This window comes from Tenrec ecaudatus, chromosome 1 (genome assembly GCF_050624435.1).
Source record: "Tenrec ecaudatus isolate mTenEca1 chromosome 1, mTenEca1.hap1, whole genome shotgun sequence".
Lineage (NCBI taxonomy): Eukaryota > Metazoa > Chordata > Mammalia > Afrosoricida > Tenrecidae > Tenrec > Tenrec ecaudatus.
Window position 1 is genome coordinate 95,359,049 of NC_134530.1, and position 21,279 is coordinate 95,380,327.

The following is a 21,279-nucleotide window of genomic DNA, read 5'->3' on the forward strand; positions in this document are numbered from 1 at the left end:
TGGACCCATGGACTTCAGTTGGACTGGGCTGGGATACTTTCTTGATATACACTTATTTCTTTTTAAAAAATCATTTTAGTGGGTGCTCTTGAAGCTCTCATATCAATTCATACATCAATTGTATCAGTTACATTTGTGCATATGTTCCCATCATCATTTTCAACGCATTTTCTTTCTACTTGAGCACTTGGTATCAGCTCTTTTTTCCCTCCCTCTCACACCCTTCCACCATCCTGAACCCTTGATAAATTTTAAATTATTATTTTCATATCTTACACCATGTGCCGTCTCCCCTCACTATAATTACTTCTTGATATAAAGTCCTTTCACGTGCGTGTGTGTGCATGTGTGTGCGCATGTCTCACTGGATTTGTTTCTCTAGACAACCCCGCTTAACACAGTGTCCAAACATTGTTGGTGGAACAGCAACAACCCCTTAACCCCTGACCTTTTCTTTCCTTACAAGTCCCCCATGTTAAGGAGCAGTCAGTATTCATTTACTCAACAATGTTTCGTTTACTTCCAATGAATAAGCATGCTTACATAATTTGGGCATGTTATCGGGAGAGACCAGTCCCTGGAAAAGGACATCATGTTTGGTGAAGGGAAGGCCCTCAGTGCGATGGACTGACACACTGGCGGCGACAATGGGTCGAGCATAGGAACAATTGTGAGGATGACGCAGGACCAGGCGGTGTTTCAGTCTGTTGTGCACAGGGTCGCTATGGGTCGAAACCATCTCAATGGCGCCTAACAAAAAAAAAAACAACAGCAAATGTATAAGAAGGAGTCTTGGTTAGGGGATCCCTGGGTGGCACAAATGATTAAGCAATAGACTGCTAATCAAAAGGTGGATGCTTTGAACCCACCAGTATCTCAGAGGAGAAAAGACCTGGAACTTTGATCCCATGAAAATTGTAGTCTAGGAAACCCCAGGGGAAGTTTTTCTCTGTCCTATAGTGTTACCATGAGTTAGAATCGACTCAACAAACAAGCACACAAGAACTCAAACTCAAAGCTCACTGCCGTTGAGTCCATTCTGACTCATAGGGACCTATAGGACAGGGTAGAACTGCTCCTGGGGGTTTCTGAGACTGTAACTCTTTAAGGAAGCAGACAGCCTCATCTGTCTCCCCCAGAGTGGTTAGCAGTCGCCCGAGTCACTCACTACACTCCAAGAGGGCTCCCCGTCAAGACAGCGATGTCTAAGCAACAGTGCCCAATGCACAGGAGGAAGCAGTGAACATGGCAGTCTAGTGGGGAAGGCAAGCAAGCACAGAAGTAATTCGTGGGAGAGCAGAGCCACGATGGAAGGAAGCACAAGGTGTTGTGAGGGCACAGGGGCCCCGCCGTGTCTCCTCTGCACCATGCGCCTGGCTTTGTCAGGGGTCACAGAAAGCTTCCTGGAGAAGGGCAGTGAGTCATGGAAAATGTTTTCTCCCACTTCCTGTCTCACTGGGACAACCTTGTAGATGTCTGTGTTCATTTCCTAGGGCTATTGTAATAAAGTGCCACAGATGGGTTGCTTATAAGACTAGAAATGTATGATCTCCTCATTTGGAGGCTAGGAATCGAAAATCACAGTACCAGCCGCATCGACTCCTGTCAGAACCTGGTCTGTGGTTCTTGCTAGTTTCCAGTGTGGCTGTAACAGCAGTCCCACGCGTGGATGGCTGGAACACAGAGAAGTTTATTCTGTGAATGAGATGTGTGGCCCCGTCCAGTTGACACGTCTTTGTCACTGGAGGACATCCCAGTCAATCCATGACCACACGCTGCTAGCTCCGTGTGATGAACATCAGTGGTTTGTGGAATCTCTGGATTTGTAAATCATTCTGGACTCTGCCTCCATCTTCATATGGCATTCTCTCTGTGCATGTCCCTTTGTCACCTCTCTTTCCACAAAGACATCACACCCGTGAATGTGGTGTCGTTCCTCGTCAGCCAGTTGGCTCCAGCTCACGGAAAGCTCCTCTGCTGGACACCAGCCCTGCGTCCCCTTTATGATCTTCAGGGACGCGGGTTGGATGCGGACCTGCCCTACTCCAGTAAGACCTCATGCTGAGAACATATCCCAAGGCCCTATTTCCAAATAAGGTCCTGCTCACAAGTACCAGGGTTAGGATGGCAACGTGTGTGTATGTGTGTGTGTGTGTGTGTGTGTGTGTGTGTGTAGCTGGGATTGTTGTGGAGTCATTGCTATGTGATCGCTATGGAGTTGATTCTAGTGCATGGCCACCTCGTGTGTACATAAGGAAGGAGTGCCCATGTGGTTTTTAAATGATGGCCGTTTTAGAAGCAGAGGGCCAGGCATGTCCTCCAAGATGCCTCTGGCTAGGTTCCAACTGCCAGTCTTTCAGTCAGCAGTCAAGAGCAGAACCACTTGTGCCACCCACAGATCCCTGTGACATATGTTTTAGGGGAGACACGATTCATCCCGAAGAGCAGCGCCACGTTCCCCGGTGCCCTGCCACTCCCACCCGCATGCCTATCAGCACGCAGCACTTTTCAACATCCCTCTACTTTTAACTAGCCGCTCTTCACGCTGCTATAAGAAGCTCCAGTGGAAGAGTGGGTTATGCCTTGGGCTGTGAACCGCAAGGTCAGCAGTTCGAAACTACCAGCCATCTGCAATAGAAAGGTGAGGATTTCCATTCCTGTAAAGAGTTGCAGACTGAGAAACTCACAGGCACAGTTCTACTCTGACCCATAGAGCCGTCAGAGTTGGAGTCGACTCAGTGACAGTGAGTTTGGTTTTGGGAATCACTGTGCTCCCTCCCAAGAAGAGCCCGCTTACTTCCACCCTCACGTGCCCAACCCTTCCCACAGCTGGGGTCTTTGTGCTGAAGCTGCTAAGGAGGGCGCCTTCTCCGCCAAGACCGCAAACACTGCAGAGTGGCAGAAGCTTGGGTGGAGGTCTTTCTGCTTTAAGTCACGGGTCAGAAGGGGATTTTGGATGTCGAAGCACCTTTTGCCACCCCCCACCCTGAAGTCCCAGCATGTGGGCAGCTGTGGCAGGACGTGAGAGGGTTGAGGAAGGTCTTGCCTACTCATCAGGCTGGTCCTGGGAGGAAAACAGGCAGGAAGGAACCATGAGAGCTTGGAAGCACAAGAAAGGGAAGAAAGCAACAGCAGGGTTCAAGAGAACCCCCTGCAGCCTGGCTAGCCCGTCTGCCTTGGCTGCCACAATAAATGCTGCTCCCGGAAGCCCACAGAGCTTGCCCTGACTTTCTTCCTGGGAGGGGAGGGGAAAAGGTGAGGAAGTGGTAGCCCTTAGAAGACTGTTATGGTTTCAGAGTAAGAAGGAATTGGTTTTTGATGTCTGCACAGAGATAGAGCCAGGTCCCAGAGGGCTGAATTTGCGGTTCCAGTAAAAGGAATGATGTTGACATGGAATTCTTGGACTGGCCTCATTTCATTAAAAACAAGCTGCCAAACCAAATGGGGAATAGAGTTCAGCAGAGAAGTATGTGCTGACTGCCACCCCCACCCCTACCGCCACCCCGCCTCCGACCCCCCCAGCACAACAGCCTTCCGCTGCTCAGGACACCACGTAGATTCTCCCACCAAAGTTGTAGCATCAGGGAATTTTGCTGGCAGGTCTCTGAGTTCAAGGGAGATGGCAGTTTGCTCCTGAGGGGCCATTTCTCCGCAGGGTTGGCCTGAGCCCACGGCCCTGTCACCTCTCAAACTTGCTGTTCTTTAGTGGAAAAAATGCACCAGGCAGAGATGATTGGAAGAAGAGCAGCTGTCCTAAGACGGTGTCCCAGAATCGGATTTCTTTAAAGAAATCCCAGATTTCTAGTTCCTAATACTGAATCCAAGGTAGCCTGGGGCCTTTGGTGTCTGCCGCTTTTCACAGTCGGCTTCCCTGGTGAGAAGGCAGGCCAGGTTTCTCTGCAGCAGTCACCAGAGGCGGAAGACCAGTGCCATGCCATGCCTGCTGCACCACGTAACCGCTCTGCGGCTGTGGGCAACTTGCTTAACTTCCTGTTTGCCCCAGCGAATAAATGAAGCTCAAATGCCTATATTAAGTGGGGATTAATTAAGAACATGCATATAAAATACGAAGGCACAGTGTTCCTACATAGAATAGCTTAATTTGTAGAACACAAACACGCCACCATTGAGTCGATTTCGACTCCTCTCTCCCCTCTCTCATAGGGGCTTTGAGGTTATCACCCTGTAAGAAAGCAAATAGTCTCGTCCTTTCCCCGGGGAACGGCTGGGGGACTTGAACTGACGCCCTTGCAGTTAGCAGTCCAATGATTTGTCAGACGGTGCCACCAATGAATGTTGTTGTTGTTGTTATTGGGGGCCATCAAGTTGGTTCTGACCCATGGCGACCCATGAAGAGCAGGAGGAAACACTAGCTGTCCTGCGCCATCCTCACAATTGTTCTCTGCTGGAGGCCATTGTTACAGCCGCTGCGCCAATCCACAGTGCCTTCCTCTATTTCTTTCTTCCCTTCCTTTACTAAGCACGACGTCCTCCTTCAGGGACTGGTCTCTCTTCACAGTATGTCCAACGTATGTAAGACAAAGTCTCGCCACCCTTGCCTCTAAGGAGCACTCTGGCCGTACTTCTTCCAAGACAGATTTGCTGGTTCGGTTGGCAGTCCAGGGTACTTTCAATATTCTTTGTCAACACCACAATCCAGAAGCATGGATTCTTCATTGGCCTTCCTGGTTCAATATCCTGCTTGGGTCAGGTGCCCCTTAGTTCTCAAAGTGACCTCCCTGCTTTTCTGCACTTTAAAGAGGTCTTGTGCAGCAGAGGTACCTAATGCAAACTCATCTTTTGGTCTCTTGACTGCTGTTTCCATGAGAATTGATGGTGAGTCTAAGCAAGACAAAATCCTCGGCAACTTATATCTTTTCTCTTTACCATGTTGTTACCTATTGGTTCAGTTGTCAGGATTTTAGTCTTCTTTACATCGAGTTGTCATCCATGCTGAAGCCTGAAGTCCTTGATCTTCACCAGCAAGTGCTTCAAGCCCTCCCCACTTTCAGCAAGACAGATTGTGTCATCTGCATCTTGCAGATTATTCATAAACCTTCCTCCAATCTGGAGACTGCATTCTTCTTCATATAATCCAGCTTCGCAGATGATTTGCTCAGCATACAACTTGAATAAGTATGGTGAGACCATGCAGTATTTATGGTATTTCCTTGTTCTGTTTGTACAACCGCCTCTTGATCCATATACACGTCCACATGAGCACAATCCAGTGTTCCGGAATTCCCATGCTTCGCAAGGCTGTTCATAGTTTGTTATGATCCAGACACCACCACTACATAGAGTCAACTCAATGGCAGTGAGTTGGTTTTTTCTTCTATTATTAAAATTAGCACATATCCTTAGCTAAGTGTCTTTCTATTACAGGGGATTATCAGAAGTAACTAGTGCTAGAAAAAAAGGAGTGGTGAAAGAGATTTAAAAAAGAGAAACAACTTTGTCGTGGAGTTTGCAAAGGATTTTATTTTAGCTGTAAAGTTCACAGACAAATCAAACTAAAAATCATGGGATTTTCCCATGGGTTTCTTGAAACCCCCTCACACTTACAGAAGCAGGTCGCCAGACCTTTCCTCCCCAGCACTGCTATGTGGGTTCAATCCACCAAGCTTTCGGTCAGTAGCTAAGAGCAAAGGATTTGAGCCACCCAGGAGAGGGAGCACAATGATTTACTGCAAAGATGCAAAGTGTCTCACAGACTGTGGGGCAGGCAGGAGAGCTGGGTTTCATGGGAGCCAGAATCTCAGTTGTGCTGCCATCAACTGCTTTCCAACTCATAGCGACATTGTAGGAGAGAGCAGAGCTTGCCCTGTGGTTTTCTCAGGCTATGAATCTTCACAGGAGCACAGTGCCTCATTGGCCTCCCTCAGATCAGTAGATGGGTTTGAACTACTGACCTTGTGGCTAGCAGCCCAATGCATAGGACACTATGCCGCAGGGAACTGAACATTTCTAACTTAGACTCCTGTTCTCTATTAGCGGGTCTCCTAGGCCAGTACTGCACCATAGAACTTTCCGTGGTGACAAGTAATGTTCCGTATCCTCACAGTGCCACTGAGAGCCTTAATTTTTCATTTCTAATATTATTTGAATTCATGTAAATTTGAATGTTTGAATTCATGAGTTCATTTAAATCTATCAATCAATGAGAATGAAGTTACCTGAATAAAATAAAAGAGCCACAAGCAGTTACCATGCTGTGCATCTTCTCCCTCTCTCACTGGCTGTCTCTCTCCCTCGCCCTCTCTCTCCAGCCTGTACTTCTGCATCCTCAGCGGCCTGTGGCCGACCTCAGTTACCAGCTCTAGCTCAGTCTCACCTCTCAGCTGGGTCCGGTACTGGGTACCAGTGGCTTCTGGTGTATTCAATCCGAACCCAAAGAGAGTCATTTGACTGGCCTCCCTGATCTTTCCCACCAGGCTGCAAGTCAGAGTCACTCTGCATAGGAAACTCCTGCGTGAGAGGCTGTGGTGAAGTCAAATTTCTTACTATGGCCTGTCTCTAACATTCCCCTCACATGACTGGGTGGGATCAGGCAAATGCACCGTAGGAAATGCTCACAGAAGGGATCGAGCCATTTTAGTTGCCACCCCTCTGGCTATAAAAACGAGCCACCTTGGAAGCAGACAAGAGAGAGACCCCTGGGACCCCCAAGGAAGAAAAGCCACAGCGGAGCCTGTTGGAAATCCCTGCATGACATGGCCGAGGCAGTGGACAGCATGGCACAGCTCAGCCACAGGGACTGAAGCAAGGAGACCAGGGGACAGAGTCACCCAGCAGCGCGGGGGCCATGAGCCTGTGCGGCAGGGCGGTGGGCAGGCTTCCTGCCCCTCCCAGGCAGCGGCCAGGGGCCCACGTGGCTGCGAGGCTGAGGACCAGAGGGCCTTGGTGGCTGGCTGCGGAGAGGTATTGCTGCATCTTGAATGTTTCCGGATCCTGGCTTGTGGTGGCCTGTTAGCTTCCCTAATAAACCTTGATCGTGCACAGTGCCTGTGAGCTCTGCGTGGCCATTGCAGGGCATTCACTGAGTCCAGCAGAAGAGTGGGGTCGTGTGGGAGGCGCAGTGCGTGCCAGACGAGGGTCAAGGATGGAGGGGGAGGCATGGCTGGCCTCTGCTCTGGAGCGACTGGCCTTGGGGATGTGTGGACTTGGATTCTCCTCCCTGTGAAGCTGGAGGAAGTCGACACGGCCTCTGCGTGGCTGGCACGGGGGCTCACCACTGGACTGTCGGATCATGGCATCTCAGTCCCCGGGGGCCTGGGGCGAGCAAGTCCTCTCCAATACACGGTTTTCTCCCTCCGGAGGGCAGTGGTCCAGGGGGACGCGTGCCTGCCTCTGCCTGGTCTGGAATGGGTCCCCAAGGGCAGGAAGTGTGATCGTGCCACCCCCCACCTTCTGTGGTGATTCACCGCCTGTTTGCGAGGAAAGCCCAGAGAGGCCACGTGGACCAGCGAACCTGGGAGGAAGCAGATAAAGCATGAGCCGTGTGCCAGCTGATCCCCATCTCGGCCCGTGGTGACAAACAACCCAAGACGAGAAAACATCAGGTTTGAACAAGAAAGTTTTTGTTTTTCTCCCCAGCTGTCCGGAGACTGTGTCATTGTGAGCTACTGGCTGATGATTAAGCTTGACAAGTCTTGTGGGTCAAGCAACTGACCAGCTATCGGGAAACAGCTGGTATGTCTAGCTTTTGTTTGGCAGCTCCTTTAATTGGTGTGTCTGAGTCTTTGAATAAACTAATCAGTGGGCTGTTTAACTTACCAGTCAAGCACCAAACGTTTACTGAAGGTCTGCGTGTGCTTGGCTTTCTTAGTGGGAGGACAGAAAGACCAGCTCCTCGTTGAGCGGGAGGGAGGGGGGCGATCCTGATCATCCTCACAGTTGTGGGGAAGTGGAGGCTGACGTATAGGAGGTATAGAATGTCCATCAGCCCTGGATCGACTTCTGCCCTCTCCCCTTGCCCAGGTCGACTCCTCACACAGCACATGGAATGGTGCTCTATGAAAATGGCAACTGGGATGAGGCAAACCAGTTGCTGCCACGTTACTATCGACTCATGGTGACCTTGTGTGAGAGCAGAATTGTGCTCTGTAGGGTTTCAATGGATGGTTTGACTTTTTCAGAAACAGGTCACCAGGCCTTTCTTCTGAGGCACCTCTGACTTTTATTTAGCAGCTGAAGTTATGTTAACTATTTGTCCCACCCGGGAACTCCTGGATGAGGTTACCTTCTGATTAAAAAACAAACAAACAAAAAACAGAAGCAAACAACCCCCCTCCCGCCCCAATGGTTCCTTATTATAAGGAATGAACAGCAGAAAAGTGGGTGAAGGGAGACAGTGGTCGGTGTAAGACATGGGGTGGGGAGAAGAAGAATTTATAAATTATTAAGAGGACATGGGGGAGGAAGGGAAAAATTGAGGAGCTGATACCAAGGGCTCAAGTAGAAAGAAAATGTTTTGAAACTAGAGGAGTCTCTTTACTCAAAGCTACTTCCGTGGGGCTTTGGTTCATCTGATACATTGGCATCTTCCAGAGCTGCGCGTGTGCAGCGCGGCCCTCAGTTTGTTGACTGTTTGTCGACTGACTGACCGACTCGTGAGACTGTTTGTGAAGCACCGGGTGCAAAGGAGCAGTCAGTAGTGTGTACACAAAGCTAGGCACAGATGGTGCCTTTAAATGTGTGATATAGATTTTTTAAAAATAATTTATGAAATATTTATTGACTCATACATTCCAGGAAAAAAGTCTTTTCAAATAAATCACTTAAAGCCAGTAAACAAAATTTTTCCACCCAAAATAATGAGGTACTCTATACTTTCATGACTCTTACATGGATGCGACAGCTGTGACACTCAGACACTCTTTTAAAAAGCAATTTCAGTGACAATAGTTCGTGTGTCACGCAATCCTGTGGTTTGAATGTATTTAAGAGGATTGTGCCTTCGTGACCACAGTCAATTTCAGAACATGTTCTTCATTCTTGTATCCATTATTATTAGCTCCTCACTGTCCCCCACCTTCCCCTGTCATAGCCTTAAGAAACTATTCATCTAGTTGCTGTGTTTATAGATTTGCCTACCCTGAATAAAGAACATCATAAAACCCCCTCTCAACAACAGAATGAAACAGAAAAACCTCAATCCAAAAGGTAGCAGAAAAGAGGAGACGCTCAAACAAGTTAAAGATGGATCAAAAGGGAAACAAAGGATGTTGATTTGTTACCTAGCTGTAGCTGCAGTCATCCTCTCTCCAATGCACTGCTTGGGGATAAGACGGTTCACATCCTTGGTAAGTGGACCAAGAGAATTAACTGGAGGCGTAGCCCATGTGGGGGCGCTGTAAATGGGATTTGGCTGTCATCCATCACCTTCTGCTAGCCAGGTGCTCAGAATTTAACCTCTAATACAGTTCCCTCATCCAGTCTTGGATTTTATTATTTATAAACCTTGGGATCACACAGGCAGGTGTGCTTCTTCCTGGTGGACTTGGCTGACACCCCACTTGGATGCTATTTTTAAGTCAAGACTTTAAAACCCCAGATTCTATTCTTTTTGATAGCTGAGCACCATCTGACTTTTTTCCTTCTTCTTTTTAAAAAAATCATTTTATTGGGGGCTCGTACAACTCTTATCACAATACATACATCCACTGCGTCAAGCATATTTGTACATTTGTTGCCATCATCATTTTCAAAACATTTGCTTTCTGCTTGAGCCCTTGGTATCAGCTCTTCATTTTCCTCCTCCCTCCCTGCTCCCCCGTCCCTCATGAACCCTTGATGACTTATAAATTATTATTACTTTGTCATATCTTACACTGTCCGACGTATCCCTTCACCCACTTTTCTGTTGCCCGTCCCCCAGGGAGGAGGTTATATGTAGATCCTTGTAATTGGTTCTCCATTTCTACCCCACCTTCCCTCTACCCTCCCGGTATCACCACTTTCACCACTGGTCCTGAAGGGATCATCTGTCCTGGATTCCCTGTGTTTCCAGTTCCTATCTGTGCCAGTGTACATCCTCTGGTCTAGTCAGACTTGTAAGGTGGAATTGGGATCATGATGGTGGGGAGGTGGGGAGAGAAAGCATTTAAGAAATAGAGGAAAGTTGTATGCTTCATCGTTGCTACACTGCACCCTGACTGGCTTGTCTCCTCCAGCAAACCTTCTGCAAGGGATGGCCCGGACATTCTTGACCCTCTCTTTGCTGGGCTGCCTAGAAGTTTCTTCAGTCTTGCATGTGCGTCAGAACTTCAGCCCTCTGGTTCGGAGGTAGGTTTCCCTCTTTCAAACGGAAATAGCTGTAAAGTCTATTCTCACAGTGACCTGATAGGCCAGAGTGGATCGACCTCGGAAGGTTTCCAAGGCTGGAACCCTGTCCCTTGTTCTCCTGTGGAGCGGGCTGCTGGAGCTGACGTGCTAGAAGGGAAGTTCTAAAAGCCCCCAGCTCTGAGGGCCCCATCTCTTCCTCACGGCCATCGCCTCGATGCCGTCTCATAGCGGCCCGATGAGAACAGGGTGGAACTGGCCCTGTGAGTTTCCAAGACTGTCACTCTTTACAAGAGTAGAGCGCCCCAGCTTCCTCCAGAAGAGTGGCTATTGGTTTCAAACCACTGACCTTACCGTTAGCAGCCCATCTCTCCCTGGCCTACCACCAATAGCTACTGCTGCTAAAACTATAGTAACCAATGACAGTAAGACAAGCACCTGGGGTTAACAAGATTGAAGTGTATTTTTCATTTCTATTTTCCTCATGCAATACTAGTCTGTAAATTGAGTAATGGAGAAAGTTCCTGCTGCGTCTATCTTGTTGTTCATCATCTCCAGGGCCTGGCCCTGGTGTCTGCCCACCACACACAGAGCTCAGCATTCCAGCCAGTGTGAGATGCCTCCTCCCACTTTGAGGGCGCCACCTGGACACAAAGTAATCTGTCACTGAGGCAGGGACAAGCAGAACAGCTCGTGAGGGACAACTTGCTAATCCTTACTGAGCACCGTGCGAAGCCCTTCCTATGCACTCTCTCCTTTGACCCCTTCGCTGTCCTGGGGGGGACGCTTTATTACCCACCCTCCCACTTTAAACAAATGATGTTTTGTCAACAAGCCAACCCTACAATCCCGAGCAGCAGAAGGGCCGGCACGTGGTGGCACACCATGCACCATGTGATGGCAGACATTTCTCCGCAAGGTCCTCAGATGACCTGCATGTGATTTTCATGTTTATTAACAACACAGCGAGGCATTCCAGAGTCGTGCACAACCATTATCGTAAACTTGGTTTTGTGTCTAGCAATGTTCTATGTGCGCGGATTTAAGAGTCAGCTCCTTCTGAGGACCCTGACACAGAAGACAATGATACCTCTTGGGATCCCGCTCCTTCCCACAACCCACACGTGGCAAGTTCCCAAGGACCAGACACAGCCGTTTGCAAGTGTTTCGCCAATCCTTGTTGCTATTGACTTCTATGTTAGAGAGATAAAGTGCTTCTATCAGGACTTAATATCTCTCAGGTTCATTGTTATTTCTGTTTATAGCTGTCAAGTTGACTGGGATTCAGGGCAACCTCAGATGCAAGAGAGCAAAGCACTACCCACCCTGTGTGGTCTTCATGATTGCAGGTGTGCTTGCACCCACTGTCATGGCCACCGTGTGTCTGAGTGCCTTCCAACTAAGGGGAGGAGCCCCGATGGCGTAGTGGTTGCACACTGGATTGCAATCCACAAGCGCAGCGGTTCAAAGCCACCAGCCGATCTGTGGGGGGAAGATGGGTTTTTCTACTCTTGTAAAGAGTTACAGTCTTGGAAACTCACAGAGGCCTGACTCTATGGCAGTGAGGGAGTCCAACTAGGGGACCCCTCTCCAGCATATCAGACAATATTCTGTTGGGATCCAGAGGTTACGTCTTGGCCAACTTTCAGTCGTACATCTGCCAGTCTTTTTTCCCCAGTCTGTCTGAGAGCAAACACTGCTGAGACCTGTCCCCCAGAGGGGATCTTGCTGGTATTTGAAATAAAGGTGAAATATCTCCCATCCTCACAGAAACATGCACAGTGTCAGATTACCCGATAAGCAAGGTAAGCAGAGCTCACTTGTGCTTGTTGAATAATCGGTAGAGAACAACCTCACATCTTTTTACCACATCAAAGCTTTTTCTCCGGGTCTGGCCAGCATCTGTCTCTCTCCCCGCCCCACAGCACCTTCCTATAGAATCAAAGCCTCGTTTCAAATGTGCAGTCCCTGATGGGAAGGGACTACTCAGGAAGCAAAGTAAGCAAGGGCTCAGTTGTGGTTTCTTACTTTAGCGAAAGGTTCCACGGGAGCTTTTGATGTGGTTAAAAGCCCATGTGAAGCTGTTCACTGCAGAGCAGTAGCAGGTAAGCACAAGGAAGCTCATGGGAAAACGTGCTATTTCTTTTACTAAAGATTAGCAAGTAAGCAGAAGTAATCTGTGCTTACTGGGTGCTCTGCCTCTGAACACACAAGCCATCCCAGGATGATAAACCGATGGGGAGGGAGGGGGGGGCGCGGCAAGTCTTAATTTTAGGCATTATTTATTGACTGTATCAAGCAGCACCTGGACTGCATTCCTTAAGGTTAACTGTTCAAAATCATCAGTGGTACCGAGGGAGAGAGATAGGGCTTTCTACTCCCATAAGGAGGGATGGTTTTGGAAACCCAAATGGACAGTTCTGCCCTGTACTAGGAGTTGGCATCTACTCAATGGGAGTGTTTGGTTTTATTGACTGCATCACAGAAGATGATATTTAACTTTCTCACCACCCAGTCCATCTATAAGACACACACATGCCACACCGCCATTTTCACCCCAAGAGAGATTGAGCTTAATTTTAGTCAGATCACTGTTTACACAGCAGAGTCTCCCAGCACATGGATTTTTACTTTTCCTGCATCATTGATTTCTGTGAAATCATTTTCAACCTTTAGTTTCCTGTATACTTTCCTCAAATTCAACCTCCAGCCTATCCTTGGTTCTCCGAATCCTTTCTAAATGTGTTCTAAATCTAACTTTGGTATTTTATCAATTCCATCCTTTTGAAGCATCCTCTCTCGGCGGGGCCACTGGACTGCCTCCAATCTGGACAGGTGGCCACTCTGCCTGGTGCACAGCTGCCACCCGGGAACCCTTCGCCACCAGCCTGGGACTTCCCAGGGTCTCCCTCTTTCCTTGGGACTCCTTATTTGTGGGGCCCCTGCTTCCCGCTTCCCTGGGGTTATTCCTTCCCTCCAGAGCCTGGGAAGGAAGCAGCGCTGCTGGCTGATTGTGTGTTTGGTTTGCCCCCATGGCCACATAGTTGACCCTCCTTCTTTATCACGAAGGCTCAGCCTCGTGCCAGAGATGAAGCTCCTGAAACGCTGGGGAAACGGAGCAAGTTGCCATGTGTAGAACTGGTCCAGAAGGACCTCCCCTTGTTGGAGCATCTTCGCACTCTTCTCGTCTACCATTACGGAGCGGTCAGCACCTCTCATGGATGGAATAAGCCCTTTGTGTGGAGTGGACGCAGACTCACAGGGGTACCATGTGTGTTAGATTAGCACTGTGCTCACACAGTTTTCTAGAGTTGATTTCTCAGAAGCAGATTGCCAGACCTTTCTTCCTGGGTGGACTCAAACTGCCAACATTCTGGTTAGCTGGGAGCTCATTAATCTTTTTGCAGCACCAAGGGACTCCATGGATTGAAGGTATCTGACCCACCCCCCACCCAAAGATAATGTTGAAGTCCTCATCACAGGTGCCCGTGACCTTGCCAGAGAAGAGCCTTTGAAGATGTGATGAGTTAAATGAATAGGAAGTCGAATGGAGGCATTGAGTGGGCTCTAAAACCTAAGCAACACGGAACCACACTCACTGCTACCGAGTTGATCTCAACTCACAGCGACCCTATAGGACCTGGCAGAACTGCTCCTATGGGTTTCTGAGACTGTCACTCTTTATGGGAGTAGAAAGCTTCCTCTTTTCACCCAGAGTGGGTTCTATTCCAATCCAAACGGTGTTCTTATAAAAGAGGAGAGACCGAAAGACAAAGGCAAAACACAGCCCCGTGACCAGAGTCGTGTTACAGCTGCCATCTGTGGAATGCCTGAGGCAACCAGAGTCCAGAAGAGACGGGGAAAGAATTTTCCTTCGGCGCCTTGGGAGAGAGCCTGGCCCTGCTGCTACCCTGAGTTTGTACACCTAGCCTCTTGAAGCGTGAAACAATACAGTTCTCTTCTCCCCAACCACCTGTTGCTGGCATGCTGTCATGGCGGCAGGAGGAAATGAAGACATCTTCCCGAGGACAGGGCCGGACCGATCATGTCCCTTTATGCATCCCCAGGGGCACATCCGTGGCAGGGGCTCAGCTCCTGCTTCATAGGGGCGTGTTAGGTCCGAGGCTGGAGGCTGTCATTTGGTGCGTCCCGGCAGGATGCTTTCTGGCTCAGCTTCTTAACCCCAAATGACCCGCACGCACTGGTCCTCCGATTCCCCAACATGTCCCGCGAGTCCCCCAGCTGCTCCTGCCTGTTGGCCTCAGCCGCAGTCGCCGGCCGGCACCTGAAGCGGCTCCAGAAACATTCCACGGATCGTCTGTCCTCCCATCGCCTCATGTTTGAATCACCCCACAGGCTTGCAAAGTTTATTTTCTCTGAGGTACAAATTGGGATCATCGCAAAAATATTTTCCCCCTAGAAGCACAACTTACTCAAGTGAAAGCAATGCTATACTTAGGACTTTTTTTCCCCTCTCCTGTTTTTGGGATACATCATGGAAACTCCACAGAACAAAGGCCTTGTTATTATTAGGTTACAGTTGTGTGCTTGCTGCCCTGTAAGCCTGAGCATCTCAACTTGGGAGGGGGCGGGGAAGAAAGAGACCCCAAAGAAAACAAGAAAACACCCTTGGAAGAAGACAAACAACCTGAAAGAGATCCCTTCCCCCGGGGAATTGTCTGATGTTAAAACGTAATGCAGCGAACACGCCCCGTGCCCTCTCCAGAACCCAAACGTCCCTGCGCTAAAAATAGAGCCGCGCCTTTCCCCGTGGCTCAAAAACAGGAACAGAACTTGTTTGCCTCCTTCTGGGACTCAGCCCTGCTTGCTCGCGTCCGGCCCCAGCCTCCGGGGCTGCTTGTCAGTGCCCCCTGCTCGAAGGCTCGGACTGAAGGCTGCCCAACGCCGCTGCCCGCGAGGTGGACAACGCACTGCTGACTCGGGTCCTCGGGGAGAGGAACTGCGAGAATCCTGGAGGAGGCCGTTCTGGGGACTTACCTGGGTCTTTGGGCACCAGGGAAGGTGCTCTACCTGCAGGAGCCCTGTTAGAACTCGTCATCTGTTCGGCATTCCCGCGTTTACAGACAGGAAGCCTAGGGGGCAGTGGTTAGGTGCTCAGCTGCTAACTTAGAGGTTGGTGGTTCGAACCCACCCAGTGTGAGGCAGAGCAGAAGGTGTGGCCAGATTTGTGGAAAGAGTGGGCAATAATGACAGAGACAGAGGACGTGTTTGTCAGCCAGGAGTGAGCGCCCGCTTGAGATTTCTGCCCATGGGTGTAAGAAGAAGCCCCCAGCCCCATCCATCAGTGGATTCTCCAGCACTATGCAGCTACTGGAGGGCAGCCCTGATAGCTGGGAGGTGGGGACAGGGCAGGTGAGCTTGTGGGAGGGAGAGTGTAGGGCAGTGTGCAGGGGGGTGAGTACGAGAGACCGCAAACCGCCCACGCCCATGCTGCTGGTTCCATGTCAGCACGCAGTGACCTTATAGGACACAACAGGACGGCTCCACCTGGTTGCCAAGACGGTAGATCTTCCCCCTCGCCTTTCTCCAGGAGCAACTGCTGGTTTCCACCAGGAGACCTTCCAGTTAGCAGTCCACCCCTTAATCCACTCCGCTAGCAGGGGTCCTGAGTGTGCAAACAGATGATGAACCTAAGCAGAGAAACGTGAAAGCCGGGTGACGGATGAGAAAGTGGTAGGCCAATAATAATTGAAGGCCTTCGCGAGCCTGCCAAAAACGTCGCCCTGGGAAGACAGAGACAGACAGTGGAAGGCATCATTGGAAAATTCGGAGGTGGAGCTCCTGTACTGTGTCCAACAGTAAGGGGCATGGCCAGGGGAGGGTAGCAGAGAGTGGGGGGGGGGGGGGAGGGAGGAAAAAAGCATCGGTGTGAGGTGGTTGAAGAACCAAGAAGCCATGGTGTAGCGGGGGTTAAAGGGCCTGAACTTTGATGGTCACTGCAGGCAGGAGAGAATGCTGAAGTCCTTGGTGAGAGGAGTGAGCCGGGGAAGGCAAGAAAGGACCCCCAGGATGCAGTGTGTGGATGGGGGACAGGCAGGCAGTGGACAGAGACTTCCAAGGAGGAAGAGGTTGAAGGAGAAAGCAGAAGGGCTTGGGCGTGGCGGCAGGAAGCCAGGCCACACCTGGCTACTCCACCTCCCTGGTTCTTCCGCCTCCTTCGCAGGTGGCATGGGCAAAGCATGAACCAGGGAGGCAAGAAGCCAGCTTGCTTTAGCAGTTGCAGCAGAAGCAAAGGTCTTAAAGCAAATGCAGGCCCTAGTCAGTGAGAGCAGTGAGGGCAACAGGGATTAATGATGTCAGAGGGGATGCTGCTGTCCATACAGGGCAGGGTCGGGGACTGGGTCAAACTAATAGCTACTGGGTCAAACTAATAGCTGTGCCAAGTCCCCGAAAACTCATCCCATGGAGTGAATTTCTGTATTGGGTTTCCAGAGCAATAAATCATTTCAGGAGCTTTATCTTTCTCCCAAGGAGTGCCAAGTGGGTTTGAACTGCTGGCCTTGCGTTTAGCATTCTAATGCTATGCAACAGCACCACCGGGCTCCATCTGCTGAGTCCCCTGGGTGGTGCAGTTGGATGAGATCAGCCATGAGCCAAAAGGTTGAAGGTTCAAGTTCACCCAGAAGTGCCTAGGAAGAAAGGTCTGGCGATCTGCTTCTGGAAATCCTGTGGGGCACAACAGTTCTACTCTGACACACAGGGGTGTCCCCAGGGTTTGATCTCACTTCAGTCACCCATAGCTAATAGCTGTGCAGAGTGCTTAGCATTGGGAATGTGGTAGACACCTAGGGAGGAGGCCTGCAAAGCTGTGCATGGGACAGTCCCGGCTCACCCAGCCTTCCCTCGCAGTGAGCCAGAGCACTGAACTGAATTCAACTAAATCTTTTCTGCTCTCTCAACATTCGGAGCAGTGAAAAAACCAACAACCCCCTGACTCATAGCAGCTCTACAGGACAGGGGGAGCTGCTCCTGTGAATTTCCGAAACTGTAACTCTTCACAGGAGTAGAAAGCCTCATCTTTCTCCTACAGTGGCTGGTGGTTTCGAACTGCTGACTTTGCAGTTAGCAGCCCACTGTGTCACCACTATGCCAGAAGGGCTCCTTTGAGCAGTATAGCTTAGTGGTTAATCTCAAAGACTCTGGTTCTAGACAATCTGGGTCAAATCCCAGCATGGTACCACTTACTAGATATGCAAATTAGTTAACTGCTCCCTGCCTTAGTTTTCTTACTTACAAGCCAAGGCAAGTCATAGTCCCTGTCTCAGAGGCTTGTTTGTGCTATTTAAATGAATTAACATAGGCAAACACACTTCCATCCCTTCTGCAAGGGCTCTCTGTAACAATAACGACCTGGAGTGGAAGATCAACTCCAACAACAACTTCTTAGAGATGTAGCTTCTCAGGCCTGCTTTCCACAGGACTGCTTGGAAAATTCAAAATTGTATTTTGTCAATGTTTGAAGAATCAGTGGATAATGTCCCCAGTGGACGACGTGGCAGCACTGGGCAGACCCGGGGCCCTGCAGACGTTTGTGGAGGACGTATAATATGGCACTTCTATCCAGATCTGCAACTGACTGGGAGCCCACACATTTAAAAAAAATTCACTGCCATCAAGTTGATCCCAATTCATGGCAACCCGATAGGGTGGCATAGAACTGTCCCTATGGATTTCCAAGACTTTAACTGTTTATGGGCGTAGGAACCCTGCTTAAACAGAGAGAGCCCAGGCCTTTCTGTTGCTCTCTGCTTTTTTCCTAATTGGAACTTAGCTTGGAAAAAAAAAAAGATATTACAGGTAAAATTTTGAAAATCATTAACTTTGGTGTTCTCTGAACTCCCTTCCCACGCACCAGTTGATAAGACGCCCAGAAGTAGCCAGCTTTTGAGTAGGCAGAACCTGAGGCATACTGTTTGTTCCATTCAGGTCTATTGATTCCAATACAGACCACACATTTCTAAAGTAATACAGACAAATGCCTTCTACTTTTCTAAACAAGACCTAATCACTAGGGGTTGGGATGGACTCGATGGCCGTGGGTTAGGTTGGGGACACAGCTATAGGGAGGCTTAGCGACACTGTGGTTAAAATGCTTGGCTACTAATCAAAAAGGTCAGGGGTTCAAACTTAACAGCTGCTCCAAGGGCGACAGATGAAGCAGTCTGCTTGCCTCCAGATTGATGGCCTTGGAAACCCCACGGGGGCAGGACCGCTGTGAGTTGGAGTCAACAGTATGAGATTGGTTTCGTGTCAAGGTATGGTGTGTACCAGAGACTGTGTTTCAGTCCACAGACAACACCTGGAGTACATATGAATTCCCAGCCTGCCTGCTATGCCCTGAGACCCCCTCCTCCCACATACTCTACCAATCTCGGAGGCCAGCCCAAACAAAGAGTCTACAGACAGAGGGTCTCTGTCCTCAAAGGGGCGGAGGATAATGGCCCAAGGCTAATTCCAGGCCAGGCAGTGAGAGCAAGGACGGCAGCTGCCTCCAAAACCCTAACCTCTGATGGATGCGGTGGGACTGCTGCCTGACAGCAGCTTGTTGCAACAGGCAAGGGGGAGAGCAGAATTGCCACAGCCAAAGGTGCAGACAGGCACTGTCTGGACCAGATGCTGCAGAGATGAGAGAGAGCTTGAAGGTAGAACATAAACTAATGAGCGGCTTCTGGGATTAAAAAAAGAAGAAGAAACGAAGGAGTCAAAAAACCCAAGCCAATCTCTTGTTTCCTGTCAGCTTGTTTTGATGCGTACAGTCCCGGCAGCCTCTAGCGGGCAGAGGAGGATGGGTCGTGTCATACAACCCAGTCCCTTCCTTTGCACTAACCTCGGCGAGTCTTGCAGATTTTTTTTTTTTATGGGCAAGTTCGGTCCCCCAAACTACAATCTATTCTTCTAGATGGGAAGGCTGGGAAAGGATCGTCCCATAAGCAACCTGCTGGAAAGATTTGCAACAAGGCAGGCCTGCCCACGTTAGAACAAACCCACTGTGCTCAAGTTAATTTCCGGACTCATAGCGGCTCGGTAGGAGCTCTGGTGGCATAATGGTATGTGTTGGGCTGCTAACCACCAGGCCAGCAGTTCAAAACCACCAGCCGCCCCTCCAGAGAACGATGAGGCTTCCTATCAGCGTAAAACAGTTACAGTCTTGGAAACTCACAAAGGCAGCTCTACCCCGTCACTATGAATCAGAATCAACTTGATGGGGAGTGAGTTTGGGGGTGCGAGTCTGTAGGATTGAGTTGCGAATTGTCTTATAAGGTGTCCCAGGCTGTGAATCTTTCATTTATTGGGAGTTGGGGGTGGGGGCAGAGGGTAAATGGCAGGAGGAGTCCCTTCTTGTCCAAAGAGATGTAAAGAAAGCATCAATTAAAATGTACGCAAAATGTATGTGTTGTCTATTGTTATGGTTGCGTGCCATCGAATCAATGAAGGCTGACTGCCATGCCTTTCTCCCATAAAGCAGAGAGATTTGAACTATCAACCTTTTTCTTAGAAATTGAACGCTAATTCAAACAAAGCAAGCATGAAAATTCTTCAAAGACTGCAGACAGAGACCGCAGGAACTCTGGACCTTGAGGGCCACTCCCGTCAAGAGTAGAAACCTGCTGCTTTTCCTGACGTTTGCACTTTCTTCTGCAAAGAAGTAGACCTGCAGTCCTTCTGCTCTCATTAACCTGGAGCACGGTTCCTTCATACTCACTTCTGACATTTCCAAAGACACTTGGAAGACAACCATCTGGTCTACTAACTGGAAGAGACCAATAGTTATGCCCATTCCTAAGAAAGGATCCACGGAGTCCTGGCACTCAGACAACATCATTCATGGCACAAAGGAAAATATCACTGAAGATAATTCAAAAATCTTTTGCAGCCTTACATGGGCAGAGCGCCTGAAATTCACGCTGGATTCAGAAGAGGACACAGATGGGGAATCTCATTGTGAAGAATGGAAATGTCATAAAACTGAACTGTGCTCTGGCAGAACCTATGCATAGGCCAATAGACAAGCACCTGAACAGAACGAGGGAGGACTGCATGGGATGACACCAGGAAAGGTGTGTGTCAGGGTTGTATCATTTCACTGTACTACTCAGTCTGTGTGTTGCTAAGCACATAATGTGAGACTATAGAAAAAAATGCATCAGGGTTGGGCAAGGCAATCTGTAGATGACACAGCTTGTTGCTGAAAGTGAAGTTTGAAGCACTTGCTGATGTAGATCAAAGACTGTACTCTTTGGTACGGATTACATCTCAACAGAAATTCATAAAAAACTGTCACTACTGGATCAGCAAGCATCATCTAGATAATCAGAGAAACGATTAATGTTGGTCATCATCTCTAGCATCTGATTTAAAGTGAGATTTTCGACTCTTGCCTTTGCTTGAACCTTTACTTGGAGGTCACTGTAGAGTTGGTGACCCAATGTCAATATTGCCGTGAATCAGGGAAGAGGAAGGCATGAGGAGGGAAGCGGGGCATGAGTGATCTGTGCAGCAGGCAGAACACACACGGCATTTATCAGTTAAGTTTTACATTTTATATGGGTTCACAGCAGCCCCAAATAATCACAACAGTAACATTGAAAATCATTGATCAAAAGTCACCAAACAGATATAATCATGAAGACAGTTCAAATATTGTGAAATTACCAAAATGTGTCACAGAGGCACAACCCAAGCACATGCTGTTGGAAAACACTGGTGCCCATAGACTTGCTCAACAGGGTTGCCACAAATCTTCCGCTTGTAAAAAATGCACTATCTGTGTAAACAAGAAAACGAAGTACAGTAAGTTGAGGTATGCTTGGATGAAAATAATAATCATCTGCTCATCTTCCTGACACAATCACTGAAGACAAAATGGGTGCATAAGCAAATGTGGTGAAGAAAGCTGATGGTGCCCAGCTATCAAAAGATACAGCATCTGGGGTTTTAAAGGCTTGAAGATAAACAAGTGGCCATCTAGCTGAG

The 21,279-nt window shown here is 49.1% G+C and overlaps 1 long non-coding RNA gene across 1 annotated transcript in view; it reads left to right on the plus strand.

Moving 5' to 3' along the window:
- Positions 1-7,223: 7,223 nt before the first annotated feature.
- Positions 7,224-21,279, plus strand: part of LOC142436170 (uncharacterized) — a 35,567-nt gene continuing 21,511 nt past the window's right edge. Inside the window, exons 1-2 of the long non-coding RNA XR_012781809.1 lie at positions 7,224-7,562; positions 10,176-10,287. This is a non-coding gene — a long non-coding RNA (uncharacterized LOC142436170). The remainder of the gene's footprint in view (positions 7,563-10,175; positions 10,288-21,279) is intronic.